Raw genomic sequence first — 25,392 nt, forward strand, 5'->3', positions numbered from 1 at the left:
CTGGAATAATTGCCTAGGGAGGTTGTGGAATCCGCATCTCTGGAGATATTTTAAGAGTAGTTAGATAAAGTTAATCAGGGATGTTCTAGAACAGATTGGGTCTGCATGAGGGCAGGGGGACTCGATGACTCTTGAGGTCCCTTCCAGTCCTAGAGTCTTATGAATCCTATGAATAAAGGACTATTGAAAATGTTATCAAATCTATTGTTATCTCCAAGAAAAAGTGTGAAGTTAAGAAACAGCAAAATGCTGAAAAAGCGATTATTTTTTAAATCATTCTTTCTATTTTAATAGCTAAGGTGCTTTAACAATAGGATTATCCATTTCTTTTGAAAACTGTATGATTTAACCTGACAGTGTGCCTTGTTTAGGTGCTGCAAAGTCTCTTACTGCTGCTACAGAAATATGAACCAAAGTGTGGCTTAATCCTATATCCTGACATATTTACAATGTTTTAGCAAGATGCTCACTGACAAGTTTATACAGGATGAATTTACCCTACGAAAAACACACTATCAAACTGATACTGCTAAGAGAAAAATTTATTTTAGCGAGGAACCCTTAGTGGGATTATCTAATTAAAATTTCAAACTTGCTTTGCAGTATAATTTTTGAAGATGACATTAGGTAGTGCATTATCTAGTCAGTGTGAATTATTGTCTGAGCTTTAACCAGAATTAGCCAGGATTGGAAAAATAAATGTCAAGGTTTGCAGTACACGAAGTGATTAGTGTATTAACAAAGTAGGGACATCAGTTTCCCAAGCATCCCCTAACATCAAATTAAAGGAGCCAATTAAATCGGATGTTCATAATCACAAAATATGGTAACTTTTTTTTAATAGATGTTAAACATTTCCCTGAGGCCTGTAATAAATTCTTATTGATTGCAACTCAATAATAAATCTTCCTTTTGCCTGAAAATCCAAGGTTCAAAATCAAACCCTAGTATCAGTTATATTTGTTACTAAAAACAAACTGAAGAAATATGGTCACCCAGCATATTTTAGTGTTTTTGTTTTGAGAGAGATCGTAAAACAAATATACTAAATCCCTACAACAACAACCACCAACCACAAAAAAACCACCATCTACTAATGATACTCGCTTTTTCGTTAATTCATTTTATTCATTTTCCAATAGAAAGCCACCTAATCATGCCTAGAACCAATTAAAGTATTAGCTGTTACTTTAGCCTGTTTTCATTTTACAAAATTTCACAAACAATATTTTTTCTGGAGTAGTTTCATGAAATAACCAGAGTTTTCAAGTCTTTAACATGACTTCCACTAGCTATATTGACCTTTGATGACTCTAATTGAGATGCAAACAACAGGTTGTAGCGGGAGCAATCCAATGTGAAAGGTGCCTATGGTGGAAATCTCTAGCTGGCTAGCAGGTGTGGTAGAGCTCACAGGAGGAGGTGTTAGGTTGAGGGAGCATCTGTATCCACGACCACCAATAATTCCTGACAGAATGCTATGTTGGTAGACGAGCTGCAGGCACGAGCCCCATTCACCAGGACCTGCTGATGCACCAGTGGTAGAGGGAAGATGGATCAGGATGGACACTGGCAGCCTGGTTATTCTGAACGCGGCAGTAGCCTCCACTCTGCTGCGAACCTCCCCTCAAATCGGGTAATGCAGGTAACCGTATGCTCTTCTTGATACAGGGAAGAAGGAAACAGCCCTACAGTAAAGGAGGAGAAGCCTTATACCTAAGGCCTGGGAGGTAAGATTCTCTGCACTAGAGAAGCCTTGCTATAGGAGCTGGGAAAAAAAAAGGATAGAGCGGAGAATCGTAGGGCAGGTGGTGGTCGGAGACCCTTCTGCTGAGTGGGACGAGGCGCTCATTGCACGTCGCCCTGAGCATTTATCTCGGAGGTATCTGTTTTGAATGCCTTGCGACGCTTGGGGCCGAATTCTGAATATGTCTTAAAGAGGCATTGTCGAAGGATTATACCGCCTTCCTGGAACGTACTACCCCATGCTACTCATACCATGTGGGCACGACTGGATGCTGCGAGGTGTGAGCTGAAAGCGAATCAAGAGGTGACTACAGGGCTCTGGAGCAACGGGGAAGGAGTTTTGGAGCACAGGGGTATATACTTTTGATTCTTCCTGTGATGAAAGTTAGGAGACCACTAGGCAGAGACAAGATGCATCATGGACCGTGAATCCTGCTGCGAAAGATGGTGTCGCCAGAAGCTTGGGCTTCCTCGCAAATGACCACTGGATGCTATTGAGGAGGACTCCGCTAATGGACAGAATGGAGCGTTACAAAGAAACTTTCAAAGGAAGGGGGAAGACCTTAATTTGCACAAACAGACTGGCTACCTAGTGAGGATGGCTTTAATCTCTCATAGGTTCGACGGGCACCAGTGACAAAACCCTACAGTAAGTAAGGGAAACATGGAAGACCTGGGTGATGGGTCAGAAAACAAAGAGGAGTCGTGGGTATAATGTAGAGAAGAAAGGAGGCAGGCAAAACTGGGAGGCAAGATTCAACCATATCTAGATGCCTATATACAAAGCGAGAAGTATGGATAATAAGCAGGAAAAGAACTGGAAATGCTAAATAAATAATTACAAACTATTGACATTGTGTGGCATTCACTGGAGAACTGTGGTGGATAATACACATGATTGGAATGTTGGTAGTGGCATGGGTATAAGTTGCTCAGGAAGGAATAGACAGGGGAAAAGGGAGGAGGTGTTGCCTTTATATATAAAAATGTGCACACTTGAGACTGAGGGTGGAATGGACATAGGAGACGGAAAGTGTTGAGAGTCTCTGGTTAGAAGGGTAAAAAAACAAGGGTGATGTCGTCTAGCAGTCTACTATGAGGCCACCTAACAAGGTGGATACGAGGTTGATGAGGCTTTTTTTAAACAACTCTAACAAAATCATCCAAACGCCCAACAGATTTTAGTGTGATGGGGGACTTCAAGTTAATCCAGATATATGTATGTGGAACACTTAACACCTACGGCACTAGACTATCCAATAACTTCCGCACTGCATGCAACAACTATTTTTATTTCCAGAACGTTGAAAAAGCTACTGGGGAGCTTCTTAACTCATGATGTTTACAAATAGGGAGGAACTCGTTGAGAATTTTGAAAGTAGAAGAAGCTTGGTGAAAGTGATCAGAAAATTCATAGAGTTGCAATTCTCAATGAAGGGGCAGAAGCGAAAGTTACATAAGGCAAAAGTAGAGACCATGGAATTTCAGGAAGGTCAGGATGTTTGGGGAAGCTCTGAGAGCTGATAGGTAAAGGTCCATGGAATCAAAACTGAGGGGAAGAAAAAACACAACGACGGAAGAGTTGGTCAGTATTCTCTAAAGAGGGACACCTATAAGGCCCAAAGCAACTATTCGATGGGTAGGAAAGACAGAAAATGAATGCAAAAGACCAACCTTGGCTTAACGCACGAGATCTGCATGAATCTACAAAATAAAAGGAGTCAATATAAAAACGAAACTAAGGTCAATTACAAAAGGATGAATAATAGCCAAATAACACATGAAATGGCAGGGGCAAGAATTAGAAAGGCAAAGGCACAAAATGAGGCTCAAACGAGCTATGGAATAAAGAGAAAACAGAAGACTTTTTATCAATACATTAGAAGCAAGAAAAGGAAGACAATGACAGGTAGCCCTGCTCAGTGAGGAGGGAGAAACAGTAACGCGGAAACTTAACGGCAAGAACGCTCTTAATGACTTCCTTGTTCAACGTCTTTCACTGAGAATCTGAAGGATGTCTAACATAGTGAATTGCTTATGGAAGAGGCGAGGTTTTAAGAAATAAAATAATAAAAAAAACAGAGGTTCGAAGTTCTGGTAAAAATTCCGACTACAGCTAGGTCCTATAGAACAACTTAGATTGTTTTTTATGTCTGGGCAGGCTACCAGATAAGGATATTCCCTAAGAGAAGAATTGATTGTAAAAGTTACTCCTCAAGGGTGAGAAATTAGAACCTTTAATAAAGATCGATGGGACACTCAAAGCGTGAAAACAACGTGATAATGGATATGAAATTTAAACAAAACCGCTTACAAGACCCAACACCCCTAGCCCATTTCCTATTGTGCATTGACAGCATCAAGCTCCCCATCTAGAGGTGGACGCTATTTTGAAGAATTCTATTTAGTCCATTATATCATAGCACGGAGAACCACAATAATCTATTCGATATTTTCTTGAGTTTTTTCTTTCGTTCTTTAATTTTTGTACATATAGAGGAGGGTTTAATGAGCGGGTAGTCCCTATGCATCATTGAATAATCTACTATCTCTGGAATAAATTGCCTAGGGAGGTTGTGGAATCTCCATCTCTGGAGATATTTAAGAGTAGGTTAGATAAATGTCTATCAGGGATGGTCTAGACAGTATTGGGTCCTGCCATGAGGGCAGGGGACTGGACTCGATGACCTCTTGAGGTCCCTTCCAGTCCTAGAGTCTATGAATCTATGAATCTATAAGGCACTATTGAAAATGTTATCCCAAATCTATTGTTATTCTCCAAGAAAAGTGTGAAAAGTTGAAGAAACAGCAAAAATGCTGAAAAGCAGATTAATTTTTTTTAAATCAATTCTTTCTATTTTAAATAGCTAAGGTGCTATTAACAACATAGGAAATTATCACATTTACTTTTGAAAACTGTATGACTTTTAACCTGACAGTGTGCCTTGTTTAGGTGCTGCCAAAGTCTCTTACTGCTGCCTACAGAAATATGAACCAAAGTGTGGCTTAATCCTATATCCCTGACAATATATTTAACAATGTTCTACAAGATGCTCACTGACAAGTTTATACATTGATGAATATTACCCTACGAAAAAAAACACTATCAAACTGAATTACTGTGCTAACATGAGCAAATAAAATTTATTTAGAGAAGGAACCCTTAGTGGGATTATCTAATTAAAATTATTCAAACTTGCTTTGCAGTATAAATATTTTTGAAGAATGACATTAGGTAGTGCAGTATCTAGTCAGTGTGAATTTATTAGCTCTGAGCTTTAACCCTAGAACTGTCAGCCAGGATTGGAAAAATAATGTTCAAGGTTTTGCAGTAAGAAGTGATTAAGTGTATTAACAAAGTGAGGACATCAGTTCCCAAGCTACCTAACATCAATTAAAGGAGGCCAAATTAAATCGATGTTCTAATTCCACAAAATTAATGGTAACTTTTTTTTTAATAGATGTTACAACATTTCCCTGAGGTCCTGTAATAAATTCTTATGATTGCAACTCACATATAAATAAATGCTTACCTTTTGCCTGAAAATCCAAGGTTCAAAATCAGCCCTAGGAAACAGTTATATTTTGTTACTTAAAAACAAAAACTGAAGACAATATGGTACACAAGCATATTTTATGTTGTTTTTGTTTTGAGAGAGATTCGGTAAAAACAAATACATAACTAAAAAAATCCCCTACAACAGACCAACCCAACCAACCACAAAAAACACCAACCAGTCTACTAATGATACTCTCTTTTTAGCTTAATTCATTTTATTTCATTTTCAATAGAAAGCTCACCTAAACTCATGAGCCTAAGAACCAATTAAAGGTACTAGCTGTTACTTTAGACCTGTTTTCATTTTACAAAATTTCACAAACAACATATTTTTTTCTGGAGTAGTTTCATGAAATAAACCAGAGATTTCACAGTCTTTAACATGACCTCCACTACTATATTGACCCTTTGATGCAACTCTAATTGAGGATGCCAACACAGGTTGTAGAATTAGGAAGTGCATATGGTATTAGTTTGTGTGAAGCCTGCCATCTAAGCTCTGCCAACAAAACAGATTTGGATGTATTTGTATGTGTGTGCACATGTATTTGTTTCTTATTAGACAGTACATGTGTGTGTACGTGTGTGTGGCCTTCCTGCTCCCTTTTTGTTTTTTGGTCTTTGCTCCCTGAACTCAGTGTTTCAGTTCCTTTTCCTGTGTGTACGTGCTGTGACAAAGTTCTTCCTCTACCTTGGTGGGTTCTGCGCTTATTGGCAGATTTGCTCACCTCAGTGATCTTTCCCACAGTCTAGGTCAACTTCTCCGTGTCTGATCAGGAGTTGGGAGGTTTGGGGGAACCCAGGCCCGCCCTCTACTCTGGGTTCCAGCCAGGGCCCTGTGATTGCAGCTGTCTATAGTGCCTCCTGTAACAGCTGCATGACAGCTACACTTCCCTGGGCTACTTCCCCATGGCCTCCTCCAAAAGCCTTCTTTTTCCTCACCACAGGACCTTCCTCCTGGTGTCTGATAATGCTTGTACTCCTTAGTCCTCCAGCAGCACACCCTCTCACTCTCAGCTCCTTGCACCTCTTGCTCCCAGCTCCTCACACGCACTTCCTCTTTTCTGGCTCCTCGCCGCCTGACTGGAGTGAGCTCCTTTTTAAACCCAGGTGCCCTGATTAGCCTGCCTTGATTAGCTGCAGATGATCTAATCAGCCCGTCTGCCTTAATTGGTTCTAGCAAGTTCCTGATTACTCTAGTGCAGCCCTTGCTCTGGTCACTTAGGGAACAGAAAACTACTCATCCAGTGACCAGTATATTTGCCCTCTACCAGACTCCTGGACCCTACTGGTCTGGGTCTGTCAAAGTGCATAGCTTTGGATGTTTGCAGTTACTCATGGCCTAGTGCTACATACCTGCTATTTGGACTGTTGTTATATTTTGTTCAGACTGTCGCTCACTTAACTGGTTCATGATTATTACATATTTTGATTTATCACTTACACACACATCTTGCTTCAATTTCCTTGTTTTGGGATTGTTGTTGTGGGGTGCATTAGAGTGTAACATCCTCACAAGTAAAAACACACGTAGGTGTGGCCCCAAGTCAAGAAAATTAAGCGTGTAACCAGGTTTCAAAGTAACAGCTAGCACCTTTAAATGGTTCTTAGTTTCGTGAGTTTAGGTGAGCTTTCTATTGAAAATGAAATAAAAGAGAATATCTTGAGGGGAGTGGTTGGTTGGTGTTTGTTTTATTGATCGATTGTTGTTGTGGTTGGTTAGTTCGGTGGGTGTTCTGTCGTTATTGGTTTGTTTTTCTTTTTGTGTTTGTTTTTTCCCAAGCTCTCTCAAAACAGAGAGTTCAGCTACCATGGATGACTTTTTGAAGCATTGTCCTTAGTGGGCTACTGTGTTATGCTATCTGGCCAGCTAATAGTTCAGTTGCCTAAAATATATTGTAATATTTCTGCTTTTTTTTTATTTTTATTATTGTGATACTAGTTTGCATAGCAATTTTCATCCTGAAGAATCCTTAAGACATTTACGTATATGTACACATAGGAACTACTTCACCCACCACTGATTTGTCACTGACTCATCTTGAGGAGTGGGAGATGTGACTAGAGTGCTGTGAAGTAGACAGTCCCAGAAGGAATGGGGAGTGCAGGCCTGTGAATGCATGGATGGGGCTCATCTCCTTTAGAGGATCTTTACTTCCCACTGGCCAGCCAGCTGGAGAAGAGAACTGACTGGCTCCTCACTCTCTGCTCATTAATTTTAAACCCTTGGCTGGTCTTTGGAGCCTTTTAACTATTCCACCCCCTGTACTTGTGGTACAGGGACTATATTTTTAAGGATGCTGTGGGTCTGACTTACTGCCTGTTTTGGGGGTCAGGAAGGAATTTTTCCCATTTGGATCACATTAGCAGAGGTGTGGAGGGTTTTTATTTAATTTATTTTATTTATTTAATTAATTTTTGCCTTCCTCATAGCATTGTGGATGCACAGTTAAGGTAAGTAGGAATAAGACTTAGAAATTAATATGAATAATGTGTTGAAATGTTGTTAATTACAAAGATCAATACAGCATCTAATGAAATGTAAGGGGGCAATTAGGTAATCTGATCCAAAAGATAGTACCTCCAAGAGCTGAATGCCCCCTGACATCATGCTGAGCTGACTTGGAAGGAATAAGTGCCCCTTAATGAGTCACCAACACTGTCTCCTACAGCACTTACATTAGAGTTTTTCTTTGGAGGCTTCCCAACCAATTCCCTTCCAGATGTGGTAAGTGAGGGCTGATGATTAGGTCACAGCTTTAAGTGGTACGCCCAGAGGAACTATCATACTAATATAAACTGGACACTAGGAAGTTTAGACTTGAAATTAGACGAAGGTTTCTAACCATTAGAGGAGTGAAGTTCTGGAACAGCCTTCCAAGGGGATTAAGCTTAGTACTAATGTAGACACAAGGACAAATGGGTACAAACTGGATTATGGAGGGATGGTATGATGGGATAGCCTAATTTGGCAATTAATCAAAAGATAAATTGCCAAATTATCAGCAGGTAAGTATGCCCAGTGGTTTGGGATGGGATGTTAGATGGATGGGATCTGAGTTACTACAGAGAATTCTTTCCTGGGTGCTGGCTGGTGAGTCTTGCCCCACATGCTCAGGGTTTAACTGATCACCATATTTGGGATCGGGAAGGAATTTTCCTCAAAGGCAGATTGGCAGAGGCTCTGGAGATTTTTCGCCTTCCTCTGCAGCATGGGGCATGGGTAACTTGCGGGAGGATCCTCTGCAGCCTGAGGTCTTCAAACCACAATTTGAGGACTTCAATAACTCAGACATAGGTTAGGGGTTTGTTACAGAAGTGGTGGGTGAGATTGTATGGCCTGCATTGTGCAAGAGGTCAGACTAGATGATCATAATGGTCTCTTCAGACCTTAAAGTCTATGAGTCTATCTCCCCAATCACAAAGTAAACAACCTTGCAAGCCGCCATAAGTGTGAAAGTGCGGGGTAAGGGATGCACACAGCTAGTTATTCTGCTAATTTTAACAAGAAATATTACTCATCTTTATGTAAAATGCCTGGTTAGAATAAATGCCTATTGGTAAAATAATTTTTCTTCTTCTCAGCGTATACACTGTCAGGCTAAACATCTTGTAACACATGCCATCAATGTTTTCATCACTACTTCCAGGCACTGAAACCAACTGACAGAACAGAGCTTCTGCAGCGTCATATATGGTACACAAAAGGCTTGTCCTCACTAGGATATTTTTCTTAAAATTAGCCATCTTTGCAGCATTGGTTAATTCCACTGACAATAGCAAGAGTGGGAATGTTTGTGCAGATAAGAATTGGTGGCCTCTGGCTTTTAACCACCTCATTGTTTAGGTCTGAATTTAGCATGGTTAGATGAGATAATGATTACTGTGCTGATGGTTTCCTACAGCCCTGCCTACACTGGTACTTTCACGATTCTAACATCAATGGATCTGAACTGGTAGAAGAAAGGGTGGAAAATTTTAGGGAAGAAGTCGTGGGAGAACATCTTCAAAACCTATTTTGGGAGTTAGGAGCACAAATCCTGTGGATTTCTGTTGGGACTTGTTCTGCTTAAACCTTGGGTTTTTGAAAAATCTCCCTCCAATATAGACATAGAAAGGAAGAAATCCTTAGTCCTGATCTACTCAACGTTTTGTATTGGTGTAACTATTCCAGTTAGGGGTATTTTTGTTATTGTTGTTTTTTTACCAGTATAGGTATACCAGTGCAACTGTAACCCACACACCTTCTGGGTGTGGTGTTCTGTCCCATCTAGTGGCACCAAGACCACTTAGAGAGAAGAATGAGTCTGCTCTACAGCCTTAGCTAACAGCCATATGGCTTTTAGTTCATGCAGTAGAGGCTGATGCACTAAGCTCCAGAGGCCCCAGGTTTGATCCCGCCTGCCGACGACCGGGGTCTGTTGGCATTACACAACCCCTAGTGTACACACATTTATAAAGGTACCTTATAGCAGTGTATCTTATTTGGATAATAAGCTATACACATATAAAGCACCTTTTTACAGGTATAACCGAGTCCACATTAGAAGGTGGTACTAGTTTAATTATATTGGTACAGTTAGAGCGATACAACTTTTGTACAAAGGCAAGGCCTTAGTATATAATGATATTAATAACTGTGAAAGAAATGCTAATAATACAATTGGAAACGGCACAGTAGCATATTAAATGTCATTTCATTAGATGATGCATAGTAATGCAGATCACTCTGATTTTCTGTGAAGTACCACAGTGTAAGAGTAATCCATTCCAGCAGTCTCCATGTAAATCAGAGATATCTAAGACCGATATTCATGGAAGATTCTAATTTCTTGTAGAGAACTGAATAATTTAAGGCAGCAGACTGATTAAACCAAATGTATCTATATTCTATACCCACCTATTTCTCTGGAAATTTTATATAAACCTTAATGGCAATACAATAAAGATAAATCAAATATAAAAATCTCACATAAATATGAATCATCAGAGTCCCTTGCTGGTGATAACTTAATAATATCTGTGATGAATCTTTGAGTTTAAATACAAAACCAAAATGGAAATACGCTTGAATCTATCACATACAAATACATTCAAAGGTAAATTAAAACAGACTATCTAGAGTGAATATCCATTATGTTTGCAGGACTGAGTTACACCAATGACACATTTATATCAAATCTATCAATCTTTTATTTTCAGTGAATAGGAAACAATTTCTTCTGAACCACAGAATCAAAGACATTATTGGTAGAAATGACTTTCTTGGTCATCTAGGCTACCCTCCTGACAATACAAATTTGCTCCTTATAATGTATGTGAAAAAGTACTTTGTTCAGTTAAATTTTAAATGTATCAAGGAATGGAGCTTCCTCCATTTCTGCTGGGGATGTATCAAAATTTATAGGCCTCATTGTCAGAAGTTTTTCCTGATACCCAGTGTGAACATCCTGCATCTAGGTACATTCATAATATCACCCTATTATCAAATGCAAATTTCCTGGTAAAACCAGTTATGGGAAATGTGCATTTCTGTATTTTAACAAAATTACTCCAAGGAGTTCCTTACTTTTCACTGATGCTCAGTTGTTAAGAGAGTTATCAATTTTTTTGAAAGGACAAAGAGCCACACGTTTAAGAGCACATCTAGAGACAGAATTTACACTATAAAACTAGAGATGGGTCCAAACCAAATCCTCAGACCTTAATGTCACAAATTTTTGACACATTCATGCACATTCATATTTAAGCCTACCTCTCTATGAAACAAACCACTTTGTATAACTGGCATTATCATCCAATTTGAATTATAATTACAAAACCTGAACCACAAAACCTCTTCTACTTACAAGTTTCAGTAGGGAGTACCCAAGACCCAGGTCAATCAACATATATGAACCTACCATATGCACCTGGGTGGAGGTTCAATCAAACCTACTTCTTCTACAGGCTCCAGTGAGATATTTTGGGGGTTGTGCGAAGACAGGCTACACTGAGCAGTTTGCACTGGTTTAACTTTAACAGTTTTGCTTTCAGTTTTTTGATTAATTTTAAGTTAAAGTAAAATTCAGGAGATGCTGACCCAGGTGAACTAAAGCAACCTTTTCTCTTTCTCCGGGCCACCCCACTGAATCACCTCACATATGGTGAAATGGATTTTCAATAACTTCTCACTATATTAGACTTAGTTGTCTGGATGGGAGCAAGGGCTGGAATGCCTAAAGGGGAATGTGTTTAGCTTCTGGTTAACCAGTTGGCTTGGTGACTCTAATTATAGAATAAACCACCAATTTTGGGGTTGTCTGCCCTATTTCTTACAGTTTGCCCTGAATGTGATGTGCTCAGTGTGTGATTTTCTGTGAAGGCACCCAGTCACACTCTGACTCTGTTGGACTCTGGGTCAGCTTCCAACATGCTATCTCTGTGTCTCCCCATCAGCTTCCTACTGAGCTGACCACTTCCCCCATCCCTCTCTGCCAGAGGCACCTTTAAGCAGATCAGGGCCTTTTGTTCTCTCTCTTCTCAGCCTTGGCCAAACAGCCCTGTCACCGTACTTGAGGCTGAGGATTCCTCTTCATGGTGATAAACTTGGCTATTGTGTCTGAACAGATGTTCTTTACCTGGGCCATTGTTTTATCCTTCCCCTGGCTGGTTCCTTAACAATCCAACTTTCACAGCCTTGTTTGATCGGACTAAATGCATTCAATACCCAACTAAATGGGGAACCAGGGTCATACATAATATTAATAAGAAATAATACAGACATTTTCCCAATTTATCACAATCAGTATTTATCATTACAATGCTTTTCTGAAATCACAAATCTGAACTATTTGTGAGGAACCTCTAAAATCTCTCTGTATTATGATCCCCCAATCCTGGCCACTGTTTGTTTGCACAAACTGTTAAACTGTTATAAATCTCCTTCCTGGCACTAGTGATGGAGCACAAATAACTTGTATGAAGGTTTGTTCATGGTAATGAAAAAGGTTCTCCCTCGAGATTCTGTTCCTGGTGGCCTGCGTTAAATACTTGTGGTGAAACTCGCTCTCCTCCTCAGCACAGTGCTTCCCTAGCAATCTGTGGGTACATCTTCACTACCAGCCGTATTGGCAGGTAGCAATCAATTTCTCGGGGATCGATATATTGCGTCTCATCTAGACGCGATATATCGATCCCCGAACACACTCCTGTCAACTCTGGAACTCCAACGCAAACGGCGGTAGTGGAATCGACAGGGGGAGCAGCGGATGTTGATCCCGCCCAGGGAGGATGGTAGGTAACTCGATCTAAGATACTTCGACTTCAGCTACGTTATTCACGTAGCTGAAGTTGCGTATCTTAGATCGATCCCCTCCCCTAGTGTAGACCAGCCCTGACAAATGGCCGGCCCATACAGTTGCCTAGCTATTCATCCGTCTCCTGAAGTTTGATGTTGTCCTTGTATAGCTTTCTACAGTGGGACTTTCAAAAGTGCTATGAGTTGGCCTAAATCTGTGTCCACTGGACTCAGTGGTAAAATTCCCAGTGACTTCCCAGACTTAAGCCAACACTAGAAAATGATTGAATAGAAGTTCTGAAAATTCTTAGGGTTAGTCTACACTCCACGAGAGGAGTAGCTATCAATGCTTGGAGCATGGCTCCCAGTGCTGGTGCATTGTCTACACTGGCGCTTTACAGCACTGAAACTCCATGCCCACTTATTAATGGTATCCATTCTCACAAGCTTGTATGGTCCCTCAAGTCCAGTCCTCACTTCAGATGCCTAACATACTGGTAAATCTTTAGCCCTGCAAGCAGATAAATGGGAGTTACTCACAAGGATAAATCAATAACAAAAGTGGACTTTTGAGGAAAATCGCCTTGCCCTGGTTGCAGAAAAAAGCCAAAAAAGAAAGAAAGATGACTGTCACACAGAAATCGCAGCACAACCCCGTCTTCCAATACCACCTGCAATGTCTGCCAGTGAGCCTGTGGCTCAAGGATCAGACTTCTCAGCCACCGAAGGACCCATAAAAAATATAACCTGTGAAAGAGATCATCCTCAACCCCGAGGGATCGCTGATAAGATGATAATCAAAGAAAGAAAATGTTATTGATCTCAATATTTTGTAAGAAAGTTTAACTTCAGAATTTTTGGAGCATATCAGGTCTAAGCAGTACTGAGACGTTTTTCAGACCAATTCTACAGAACTGGATAAGGACAATTCCTCGTGGATAGAATGTTTCATGAAGTCTGGTTAAACGAACAATCGAAACTGCCATCATAGCCTGTGTTCTGTGATTAGACACCTGAACATAGGTACAGGGATTTTTAGCAGTCCAAATGTGTGTGTTGCCAGCAAGGCAGAACAATATTGAAGAGTCAGAAGGACAAACAGGAAGAGGAATAGGAAAAAAGCAAAAAGCGGAACTTTAGGGAGTCACAAAGGGGGAGCGAGTCCTGTAAAATCTAAAGAGACCCAAACTTTACCATAGTATTAAAGCAAATAATAAGAGGTTTGTTTTTCAAGACCAAATAACAGATTCTATTAGGGTAGAATGCTTCCAATAGCCTTTAACTGAGACAAATTTGGATAACTGCCACTGGTAAGTGATCTATTTTCTCATGAAAGCTACAAAGCTGTTGGTGTGAAAGTTACGGCAGTTCTAGTTGTAGGCTATTATAATTAGACACTCAACTACTACAGTAATTTAGACCATCTAAGACCCTAACTACTACCAGATTGTGATGTAACTAAGATCCTAAACTCAGAAAGGCTAAGGCTCCATTTCTGCACTTGTGCACATACTTAACTTTAAGCACTTGATTAAAGTGAGTACTGACATGAGTAAAGTGAGGAACATCTATTGGACTTTGCAGGATTAGGGCCTTGATCGTTGGGGCTACTCATATGAATAAAGATTACCCACGTGGGTAAAGCTTTGCAGGACCGGACGTAAACCATAGATCACGATTCTAATGCTATTATTTAGGAAAGTAAAGAATATTATATAAAACAAATGGTTGATTTCAAATTATATCCCTTGTAAAAATTCCATTTTAAATAATTTACATCAATAAACTATTGGTTAGCTGAACACATCCAGTTGCATAGGCTGATTGACATTTCTAACACTTTCTTTTATGAAGGTAAAGCTTTATAATTTACATCCATTTTATTGTCAAACTATTTGTTTTTCTATGTTATAAGCTTTTATTAGTGCTGTATTTCTATCAGTAAACCAATCCACAAACCATAAATTATTTCCTACAGTTTTGACTTCATTTATTTTCATAGCATTATGCATGCCAACCTTTTGACTACTTGAGATCGAAAGAGTTGCTCTCCAGGCTCATATTTCACTACAGCTCTCATATTTTAAAATTAGACTTTACAGTAGCAGCTACAACATGATTTTGTCTCTAATGTTGCACAGCTCTAAACAATTGTGTAAGTTTTCAATACATATTCCCCTCAACTGAAGGGGCCTAATCTTGTACACCCATATTCACACAACGACTACTGTCATGAGAAAGGGTTTATAGACTCAGGCCCTCAAAAAACCCACATGAGTTGGGAAACTATGTTTGCAAGCAATGTGCATTTTAAACAACTAAAATTTGTGGAGCGCTCAGAATTCAAACTCCAACTAACATAACCCTATGCAGAATGGATAATGCTGGGACAGGAACCAGAGACTTTGTCTGCAAAGGTAGGGATTTTAAAATCAGTTTAAAGGAGTTAGGCATCCAAATTATGCTGTTATAAATTATGCATATAATTCCTATATGCTCCTTCGAATGTATTTTCAGCCCTTGTTTAGAAGATGCCCCATTAGCTCATTTGTGATGTTATTTGCTGCAGCTGGAAAGTCCAGTTCTTGCATTTATAGTCATTAGCAGTTTAGGAAGAGATTTAGAAGGGTATTTAAACACCTACAGATGAAGACAAGAGCCTGGTGGAATTTACAAAGGCTGTTAAATGAGTTAGGCATCTAACTCCCATGCACGTCCATGTGAGTTAGGTGCATAGCCTGCAGAGGCACTTTTGTAAATTTCGCTAGATGTCTAAATACCCTTGTGAATTTGACCTGTACTAATTAATTCCTAACTCTTCTTCAAACACATAGGAGTTATTTAGAGCTATACCCAACTTCTGTTCTAGGCAGATATTCATAATATGTCCCCTCTGCCGAGTGCTGGAGCCTTGCAGTTCAGCTTCCCATTGGAAGAGAAATTAGTTGACAAAGAGGGTGTTCTTAATGCTACGTTTTTATTTACACTTGTTCTGCAACAACATGCACGCAATAATCTTCCAGTCAAAAACTAATGCCCAGTTGCCCTAGGGAGCAACTCTGCCTCAAGAGTAGACTCTTATGAGAATACTTAAGTCAGAGAACAAATTTTCTTGCCATTTGCTATAGCTTCCCTAAGAACTGCATCTGAAAACCAACAAGACAGCAATTCTTCCAAGACTAATAATTTACTCACAATAAGAAAAAGAATCTATAAGACTATGTGTAACAGTGCCAACCGGTGACATCTTCCATAACAGTAATATTAAAACACCAGAGTCTCAGAAACATAAACTCTTCTAAATCTCAATGAAGCTGTTACAAAGCTCTCTAACCAATCCTACCCTACTACTCATTCTTCCACCAAGAAAAGCAAGAGAGGACAAATTTGCCTTGCAATAAAAGGTCAATACATTAACAGTGGAAGGGCAGTTTTAGTTTCTGACTGTAGCTTCACAGGATCTCCATCATTAGAGGCTGGAAAGGAAAAGTACTGAGTCAGCATATTCCCCAGCCATGCTGCCTTCCCATTTTAAAAATTATATGTTTATTGTTTTATTATTTATAAAACTATCCAAAAGTTTATGAATTCATCTAACAAAATACAAGGAGCTTTTTTTCTTTTTGAAGAGCAACAGTATTTCAATGAGCTAAGGAAAGTGACAAAAGGGAGAGAAGATGGGGGAGGGAATAAAAGAAAGACAAGAAAAATGTAGAGGAGAAGGGCAGATTGATAAAGTAGGTTTTTGCATAAGAGAACATTCAAAACTGAGACAAGGTAGGTGAGGTAATATCTTTTATAGGACCAACTTCTGATGAAATGTACAAGCTTTTGAGCTTCACAGAGCTCTTCTACAGGTCTGGGAAAGCCATCTGTTTGTATCTTCCACCAACAGACATTAGTCCAATAAAAAATATTACTTCACCTATCTTGTCTCTCTGATCTTCTGTGACCAATACAGCTACAACACTGCAGACAGCATTCAAATTGCAGTCATTAGCAATGGTATTTTGAGCAAAGACATGGCTTCAGAGTATAGAAACAGAGTAACATAAATAGAAAACCCATGGCAGAGTGGTCACAGAAAAAGAAAGAGAAAAATAAGGGAAAAAATACTTTCCTGATTTTGGGGCACACTGGTGCCCAACTGTTCCCCTGGCGGAGAGGAGCATTCAGTTGCCACGGGCCCAGGACCCTAATTTCTGCATGAAGAAAATTGATTAAATAAGTATAGGCCAAAACTGTACCTTCCCATTACACTGAAAGTTGGTCTCACTTTTTCAAAGAAATGTGTTTTTTTTAATATATATATATATATACATACACATACAATCTGCATTTTTATTGATGTGTTCTGAGTTATAAAGTCGCATCCCAGTCAAAAGCACAGTCAGGCACAGTCTAGTGGAAAGGACACAGGTCTGAAGCTCAGAATACCTGGGTTCTATTTCTGGCTGTGCTGTGTGAGTTTGGGCAGGTTACTTTGCCTCTTCCCCACTCTCCAGCTTTTGTTTATCTTTACTTAGATTGTAAGAGCTTTGAAATATGGACTATTTTAATATGTGCCTGTACAGTGCTGAGCATGATGAGAACATTACTGTAATACAAATAAATACTATCAGCAAGTACAAGTGCTCTGAATGGCCTCTCTACCATTTATTAGTGTTTTAAGAAACCTTGCATATGCCACCACCATATTATTAACACAAATACATTTACAGAGCACCATAAATGTATACAGTGCTTTACAAACATTTAAGTAAAAGCAGAAATGAAGCAGCTGTCAGTTCTGTCAGAGGATTTTTTAACACAGCAGCAAAAGGGTGACCAAAATGTAATACATTTGTTGGCCTTTTCAGAAACATGCTACCCACCAGGACTGACCTATTCTTTCAGTGTAGGAAAGTGGGGAATGGAGGAGAGTGGGAGGGGGGCTCACAATGACATTTCTTGATAACCAAGGATCTTGCGTAAGTCCAGCCAGAGCTTTGTTGTATTTTGAGCCACAAAAATATGTGAAATATTAAGGTCTAATTCAATAGCCTCCTTCTCTTTGAACTGATTTGGTTTTCTAGTAATTTTTGTTTTTTAAGTTGAGGTTATGGCAACAAACTGGGGATATTATCTCAACATTTTAGCGGTCTTTTCTGAATGAATGTAAAAGAAGGCTTCCTTTGCATTACTTGCATAATAGAGCTAGAAAGTAATAATACCTTATGATACTAAACTTGGGATATCTCCTCAAGGCAATCTCTGACATAGGTAGGTCCCAAGACCTCTGGAACTTGATCATATAATTTACCAAACGACAGAGACAGGAATGTGGACAACTTTCAGTTAATTTTTCACTAGTTGCCAGAATGTTACTGTGAAAGGAGAGGTGATGCTGTTCTCCTCAGAGCATATGTTTGATTTTTCTGCAGTGCCATTCCATCTCTACTGTAGTGTAACTCCAGTGACTTCAATGGAGTTACATTGGCATACGATTAGCGTTAATGCAATGAAAAGCCAGGACTCGAAACAAGAAAAGTGGTGTAAACTTAAGAACTCAATCTATTTGAACTCAGAGAAAACTACAAAATTCACAGGACCCTTTGGATTTTTAAAGGAAGAAAAGTTACACTTAACCAGATTTAGACTGGTGTTATATTTCTAAAGGCTCTAGTAATAACACATAAGCAAAACACAAACTTTGTGTTTGGAGATTTTTGAAAAAAACTAAAAGAGTTTTCTACTTCATGTACTTAGAAGTCACTGAAGCAAAGAACCACAGACCAGAATATCCTCAGATGTCACTGTTGGATTCAACATGGGACAAATCTGGGAGAAACAGCTGCAGGAGACTGGTGCATGATGATTCAGAGGCATCAGTACGAGACAGGAGAATAATCCATGCCTGAGCAGAGCAGCAATGGAAATGGAGCAAACAATCCAAAAATCCCCAGACACCCTCGCCCCCGAAAGGATTTGCCTAGAACAGCTATAAAGTTCCAGAAAAAGCAGGCAGGACTTGCAAGTGGATGAACAAAATGGCATAATGTGGAAATTTGTTTCACCCTGAGCCAGAGACAAACCCTTTAAACAGATAAACCAGTTCTATGATACACGTATACTGTTGGCTAATGTCTGCTAGGGATTAGAATAAAATCAAACCACTAGTTTCCATGTTCCCTTGGTGAAAGTAGCATAATTTGAACACATCAGAGGTAAGAGACTAGAATCCTTACTCATATGTCCAGTGAAAGACCTAGAAAGAGATTTTCTGGATTCTCATTTATTTTGTGCAAGTGTAAATAATTAGCCTAGTCAAGTGATATCATAATCCTGAGTTTGTGTTCTGCTGCTAATGGTCATCAACTGTGGCATTCTAATAAACAGAAAGTCGTGCATTCTGAACATGTTGCTAGCAGCACACATTTTTGAAGAACTTGCTGTACATCTGAATTGAACACACTTGCACAAAGATGGAGATACACCAACATAGCTAAATATAGGGAACAAGTCAAGAATCCACCACACAAATCAATTTTGGGTACAAAGCCAAAAAGTTAACAGAGCACTGCAAGTTCCAAAATTCAGAATAAACTGGGACATGCTCCTCTTAGTCTGTTGTTTTTCTCTCCTCAATTAGACTTAACACATGGGGAACAAAACGGAGCCAGTCTATTTAAAGTATTTGTAATATGCATAAGAGGGAGTGTCTTCAACCTCAGACAATGGGTAAACGCATGTGCATCGACTGAACAAAAACAGAAACAGCTGCTGTTTCAGGTCCCCAAAAGTCATTGAAAAAATATTACCACAAACATCAATCAGGCGATTCACAACATCCAAGATTTGCATGGTAAATTCATACTGCATATCCCACCAGGTTTATGAACCAAAAGAACTACACAAAAGGAAACAGAAGAGAACTTGGCTATCCATTAAATGTCAGAAAATATTGAGTCAAATCTGTTTATTTCAAGAACACAATAGACATTAGAATTCCAAGGAAGTAGTAACAGCAAGTAATAATAAAAGAAACATTGACAAATGATTCTTTATGCGATATCTTCTTTATTGCTCTTGGATGCAGACTCTGAACTCTGTTCTAAAGTCTGTGCTTTTCACCTTCAAGGATCACTTCAAGGATGAAACGACCCCTGTAAATGGAGCATGTGAGACCCACTTTCTCTGATATCTGATCAGGCTTCGTCCCCCAAAACCTCGCATTTCACACAACAAAGCAGTTGTTTATATTCTGCTCCAAATCATAAAAAATGGTTTTCTGGATTTTTATTTTTAACTAAATTATAGTTCATTTTAAGAGCAAAAAGAAGTTGTTTATATTAGAGCTTAGAAATTGTTTCTCATGATAAAATAGAATAAAAAAAAGATGCAGCCTATTTTGCAAGTCCTGTGCTCCCATAGGTGAACTCATGCCTCCACAGCTTCTTCCTCAAACCATTTTCACCCTGGAAAAACTGAACTTGTGGTATTTTTATAACATACTTTAAAAAGACCAACAAGAATTTCAGAGTGAAATTAGCTACTGGGTTTTATCTGTTTTACCCTAAAGCCCTAACACTAATACTTTGGACTTTCATCTGTGCATCTATTAGTTAAGTCTCACACTGACGTAGCTGAAAGTAAGACTGTTGGATAGATAGCCAGTGAGCAGTGAACTAACTTGTCAAAAGCCAAATACAGTATTGAGTCAGTGTCAGATCCACGAAGAGAACATATGAGTTTTGGTTCCCAGTCACCTACAGAAGCGGAAAAATATTAGTGACCTTCACCTATGCAGGCAGAGAAACAACTTAGGTATGCCCTAAATATTTACCTTTAACAGGAATTTCGGAAAGGTACAAAAATTTGTCCAAAGCCACGGTGGAAAAGGCCAAAAGCTCTCTACATGAGAAAACCACGCATCAGGGACAGAAAACAAAAGGAGTTTTCCTCTATTTTTTCCATCAAGGGAAGAAAGTTTGCCCTCTTGTGGAATGGACATAGGGGTGGGATTTCTAAACCTGTGTGTGTTGGATCACTCATAGGGCATGTCTGCATGGCAAAAAGCAAATGAACAAACAAACAAACAAAAAAACAGAAATTTTGTACATAGAGTGTCAGAGTGCAGATCTACAGTGCAGAGTGTCAGAGTCCAGATCTACAGACTCGGGCCTGTGGGGCTCATGCTACGGCACTAAAAATAGCCATGCATTCAGGCTTGGACTGGAGTTGAGGCTCTGAAGCCCAGTGAGGAGGGTGGATTTCAGAGCCGAAGCCCAAGCGTCACATGGCTGTTTCTAGCACCTTAGCATGAGCCCCATGAGCCCAAGTCTGTAGGCCTGGGCTCCTAGATTCACTGCTGCGGGGGCGGGGGGGGGAAAGAGGTTTGCCATGTAGACTTACCCATAGAGGCTGAATGCCTCCACATGACTCATTTAAAGCAGCATAGTTGGCTCCAGCTGGCTGATGCAACAACAACCAAGGGTAAATGGTTAGTTACAGGTGATGGTGATGACAGCGGGGAAAGAGAGGAGGGAGTGGGATTCTGCCATGGACTTATTACTTCCCTTATTCTATTCCCTTACACCAGAAGCATCCTACCTGGCTCCCTTAATTTCAAAGTAGTACAGGGCACTGTTGGCTTCTCAAAAAATAATTTAGTCCAAGTAAACATGTAAGTAAGACAGTCTAACTTTATAGTTTAAGAATAATACATTAAAAAATTGTACAATATAGTGGCACATGGTCAGGTTATGTAACTATGGACTCATATTAATTTTTTAAATTATGTTCATTCCTCTCAAAAAAGGTTAGCGTGGTCCACATACACTTTTTGTTTGAATGAACATCTGTGAGTTTGTTCAACAATACCTTCAGTAGCTCTGAAACAGGACTGGGATGTAATATTTTACAGGAAGCATTTTTTTAAAATGCATTTGCTACCCAAAATGAACAGATTTGAGAAATTTCATTCCCGACACTGTATTGTAGTAATGAATTGTGAGGAAATCTGATTGCAAAATGCTATATATTATTGCAATTTAGATAATAAATAGCTACATTCTAGTCTGTCCCGAAGCTTGTGTTGTAATGACATTAACATGCCCCATTAAGTGCATTATTGTGGAAGAATGCCTAGCCATTTGTGGTAAAAATCTTTTTATTAGAATACATATCCACAAGATTTTATTTGTAATTTGAATATTTACAAGTGTGGGACACTATAAGACAGTGTGGGCAAATTTAGAATTTATTTATGGAAGACTTCACTGCCTGAATGGTTGACTTTGTCAGTATTTGTTGCACTTCTGGGTTCGAATATGGAAGAAAGGTTTTCGGATTACTTGACAGCTCCTTCTACTCGTATTCATTTCTCTGGAATTGGGCTGTGGCAACTAGACTTTGAAAAAAAATATTGTTTGCCTCATTCTTAAATATAAAACCAAGATGAAAACATGTTAGCTTTTTCCTTTAGGTTTTTCTGGGTGTCATATCCTTATAAAATTCAGTAAAGGAACACAGCTAAATAAACCAGTGGCAAAAAATAGAACTAAACTAATCATAAGTCTGCATGGATGCACAGCTCAAGAACAGCAGCCAATAAACATTGATATAAATGAAGCCTTTAGAAAGCAAAATAATGTGAAAGCACTTTGCACAGGTTTAAGCTCCTGCTTTTAAGAATAGGCAATGGACCCAAGAAAAAACACTATTGCACAGTAACAAAGAATTAAGGAGACTGAATTAATTATTGCATGAACCTAGTGAAAAGGCAAAAAAATCTGATATACTTGTTTTATGCTCCTCCGCATTTTTCAGGGCTTACAAGATTTAAATCAAAAAAGCAAATCATCATTAACAAGCAAAATAGAATGTGAACTTAATATGCATCCAAAATCAAAATTGAACAAACCTATACTGTCCAGCAAAGTGTCTATTTGTCATACATAAAACCCAGGTGCTTCAACCAATTGGCACCAATAAAATATCACAATTTTGTAAGACATTATGCATAGGAAAGAGAGAAGGTGGGTGGAGTAATATCTTTTATTAGACCAACTTCTGTTGGTGAGAGAGACAAGCTTTCAATCTTACACAGAGCTCTTCTTCAGGTTTGAGAAACTTACCCAACTCTCCAACGGACATTGGTCCAATAAATTCACCCACCTTGTCTCTCTAATATCCTGGGACCGAGCTGTCTACAACAATATTTCATATATTATGCATAGTACACATTCTATTATATAAATACAAAAGGTGAAATTTGCCATTGACTTCAACACGGCCAGGATTTCACTCACATTCTCTATTGCAAGGAGTTCAAAAGTAATGGACCCAATCTTGTAACCACTATTACTAGGTGTAGTAATTATCTGTGAGTAGTTCCAATGAATTCACTAGGACTACTCACCGTAAGAAATATTTTTGCCCTGATTCAAAAAAGCACTTAAGCTGCTTTGTCTTCAATGGGACTTTAGCACATAGAGGCTTAAGTGATTCCTAAATTGTGGCTATACTTTCCTCTAATAAGTATACCCTGTGTGGTTAGTTTATTCATGAACTGAAGCACATAAAAATTGTTCATAAAGGTTTTTATTTAACGCAATTGCCATATGTGCTAACCTTTTAAGATACAAGTTTTGAAACTGTTATCAAAGCGCCAACCAAGCAAACTGACAAGAGCAACTCAGGAATCTGTAATGATAATAGAAGTTTACACAATCTAGATCAAGAGTCATTATTATAATGGGGAACATTTTCAAAATTAACAACAACAAAATAGACGATTTGCTCAAGGACCAAAACTGAAAATACTGCCTGCACATTGACAATTTTTTTAAAAAGAAAAAAAATTCAGAGACGTTAATGTAAAACAGAGTGAGGGTTTCTATCTATCTCTGCAGCCCCTTACTAATGACCAAAAATCAGGCAAATTCTGCTCACATTACTCACTTGAAAGATTAGTATTCAGATAAGCAAGACAAACAGGATCTATCCCAAATATAGTACTTTAAAGCTAAATAAGAACGATTTTGATTGTATCATTCTTTTTAAAGAATGCAAGTGAACTTTTGTCCTTGTTCTTTAAGTTAACTAGTACAGCTTATCTATTCTCTTTAATAATGCAATTTAATTTACCTAAGGTTCATATTAAAAATTTATCTGACTGCAGCAGTTGGAGTCACCTAGACATTTTGTTGCAGTTAAACATTAGCTTTGGAGAACATCACAAATTCCCTACTGTGAGTCTAAGACCAGTTTCATACAGAAACACTCTGTGAGCTTCCAATTGACACTACATTTGAATGAGTCAGTAACTGTGCACTGAATAAAAATATCAGTTGATTATTAAAAGCACAGTGGCAGATTCCACAGCAATACAGAAATATATGTAAATACAGCTATAACATATAAGTGACTTGTTTTTTATAAGTTATCAATTACAGTGTAATTCCAGTTATCCAAATTCCCTTTATTCAAAAAGCCTAGTTATCTGAATCCACGGTGTGTCCCCCATGTCAAATTGCAGCTCTAAATACCATTTCCCTTTATCTATATACCGGGTATCTAAAGCTTTCAGATGTCGCCCAGATGATTCATATAAACGGGAGTGCACTGTATTTAAACATCCAAATTATAGTCCATTCACTGTAAAACTTTAAATGTAAGAATACCGTTGAAAGATGTTTATTAAGCACTTTGTTTAACACCTTTACTGAAGAGCAACAACTACCTCCTAATTGTTATATGGTGGCTAACTGGGTTCAGTAATTATTTTATCCAATAAAATCCATGCAACTTTAATGAGTTGAATTTGCTTGCAATGTAGCTCTTCAGACTGCATATCTGATAAACAAAATCAATGTGCAATTTCTTTCAGCTTAATTCCTAAATGTATACATAAAAGAGAATATCAAAAGTACTGATTCATTGAATGGGACTTCAGGGGCTTTCATGTCCTTGGGTGGATAACTGGTATTCTATCTGGAATTTAAAAACAAACACCCCTCTGAAATCCTTAGTAAGTCAATGTTCTTAAGAATGTAGCTTTAGATTCTAAAATAGAACAATATCAATTTTTAAATCTCAAGATGAAAATGCTATTTCTGTAGCTAGGAGTTGTAGATGTAATTGGAAGAACATTTTCATGAATTCATGAAGCACAAAAATTGAAGCTCAAAAAGTATTTTACCATAAATTTGCACACTTCTCTCAAAGTCAGATTAGACTTTCTATTCCTCTATATATAACAATATAGATTTAGAAGCAGTGAATTGTGAACTTAGTAATGCATCCCCTTAGTAATATATCTAGGTAGTATAATAATAAAACTTTAAATTTGAGTGCAGATTTTAATTTGACATATAGGTTGATAGGAATTTATGCACTTTCCATTTGACTCCAATCCTGCCACAATGAGTATAGTAGTCCAATGTCATCTACCCATGAATGGAGAAACTGGGAAATCAGTGGGAAAAACATCAAGAAAAGTCACACTAAACTATGACAGTGAAAAGCATCTACTGTATAATTAGAGCCAATATCTGAAACAAGCATTCTGTGAACAGTTGCAAAATGTAGCACCATTGAAATTCCATCATTTAATTAAACTCATCTTTCGTGTCAAACATCAAGGATCCCAGGTCAAAGGCAGCTTGTCTCACACAAGTGTACTACTCATGAGCGAGCTGAGCTGGTTTTGGACTTTGGGGAAGAAGGGAATGCCATCCAATCAAATGAAATATAGAGCATATTCAGTTCCCTTGCCATGTAAAACACAGGGAGAAGTGATTGGAGCAGGAAAAGGCTAGCAGAA

General features: G+C 38.6%; 1 protein-coding gene across 8 annotated transcripts in view; it reads right to left on the bottom strand.

Moving 5' to 3' along the window:
* The window catches only part of RBFOX1 (RNA binding fox-1 homolog 1), a 2,554,959-nt gene that overhangs the window by 1,792,431 nt on the left and 737,136 nt on the right, over positions 1-25,392 (bottom strand). The gene's annotated exons all lie outside the window — the stretch shown is intronic.

Source organism: Chelonoidis abingdonii, chromosome 9 (genome assembly GCF_003597395.2).
Source record: "Chelonoidis abingdonii isolate Lonesome George chromosome 9, CheloAbing_2.0, whole genome shotgun sequence".
Taxonomy (NCBI): Eukaryota; Metazoa; Chordata; order Testudines; family Testudinidae; genus Chelonoidis; species Chelonoidis abingdonii.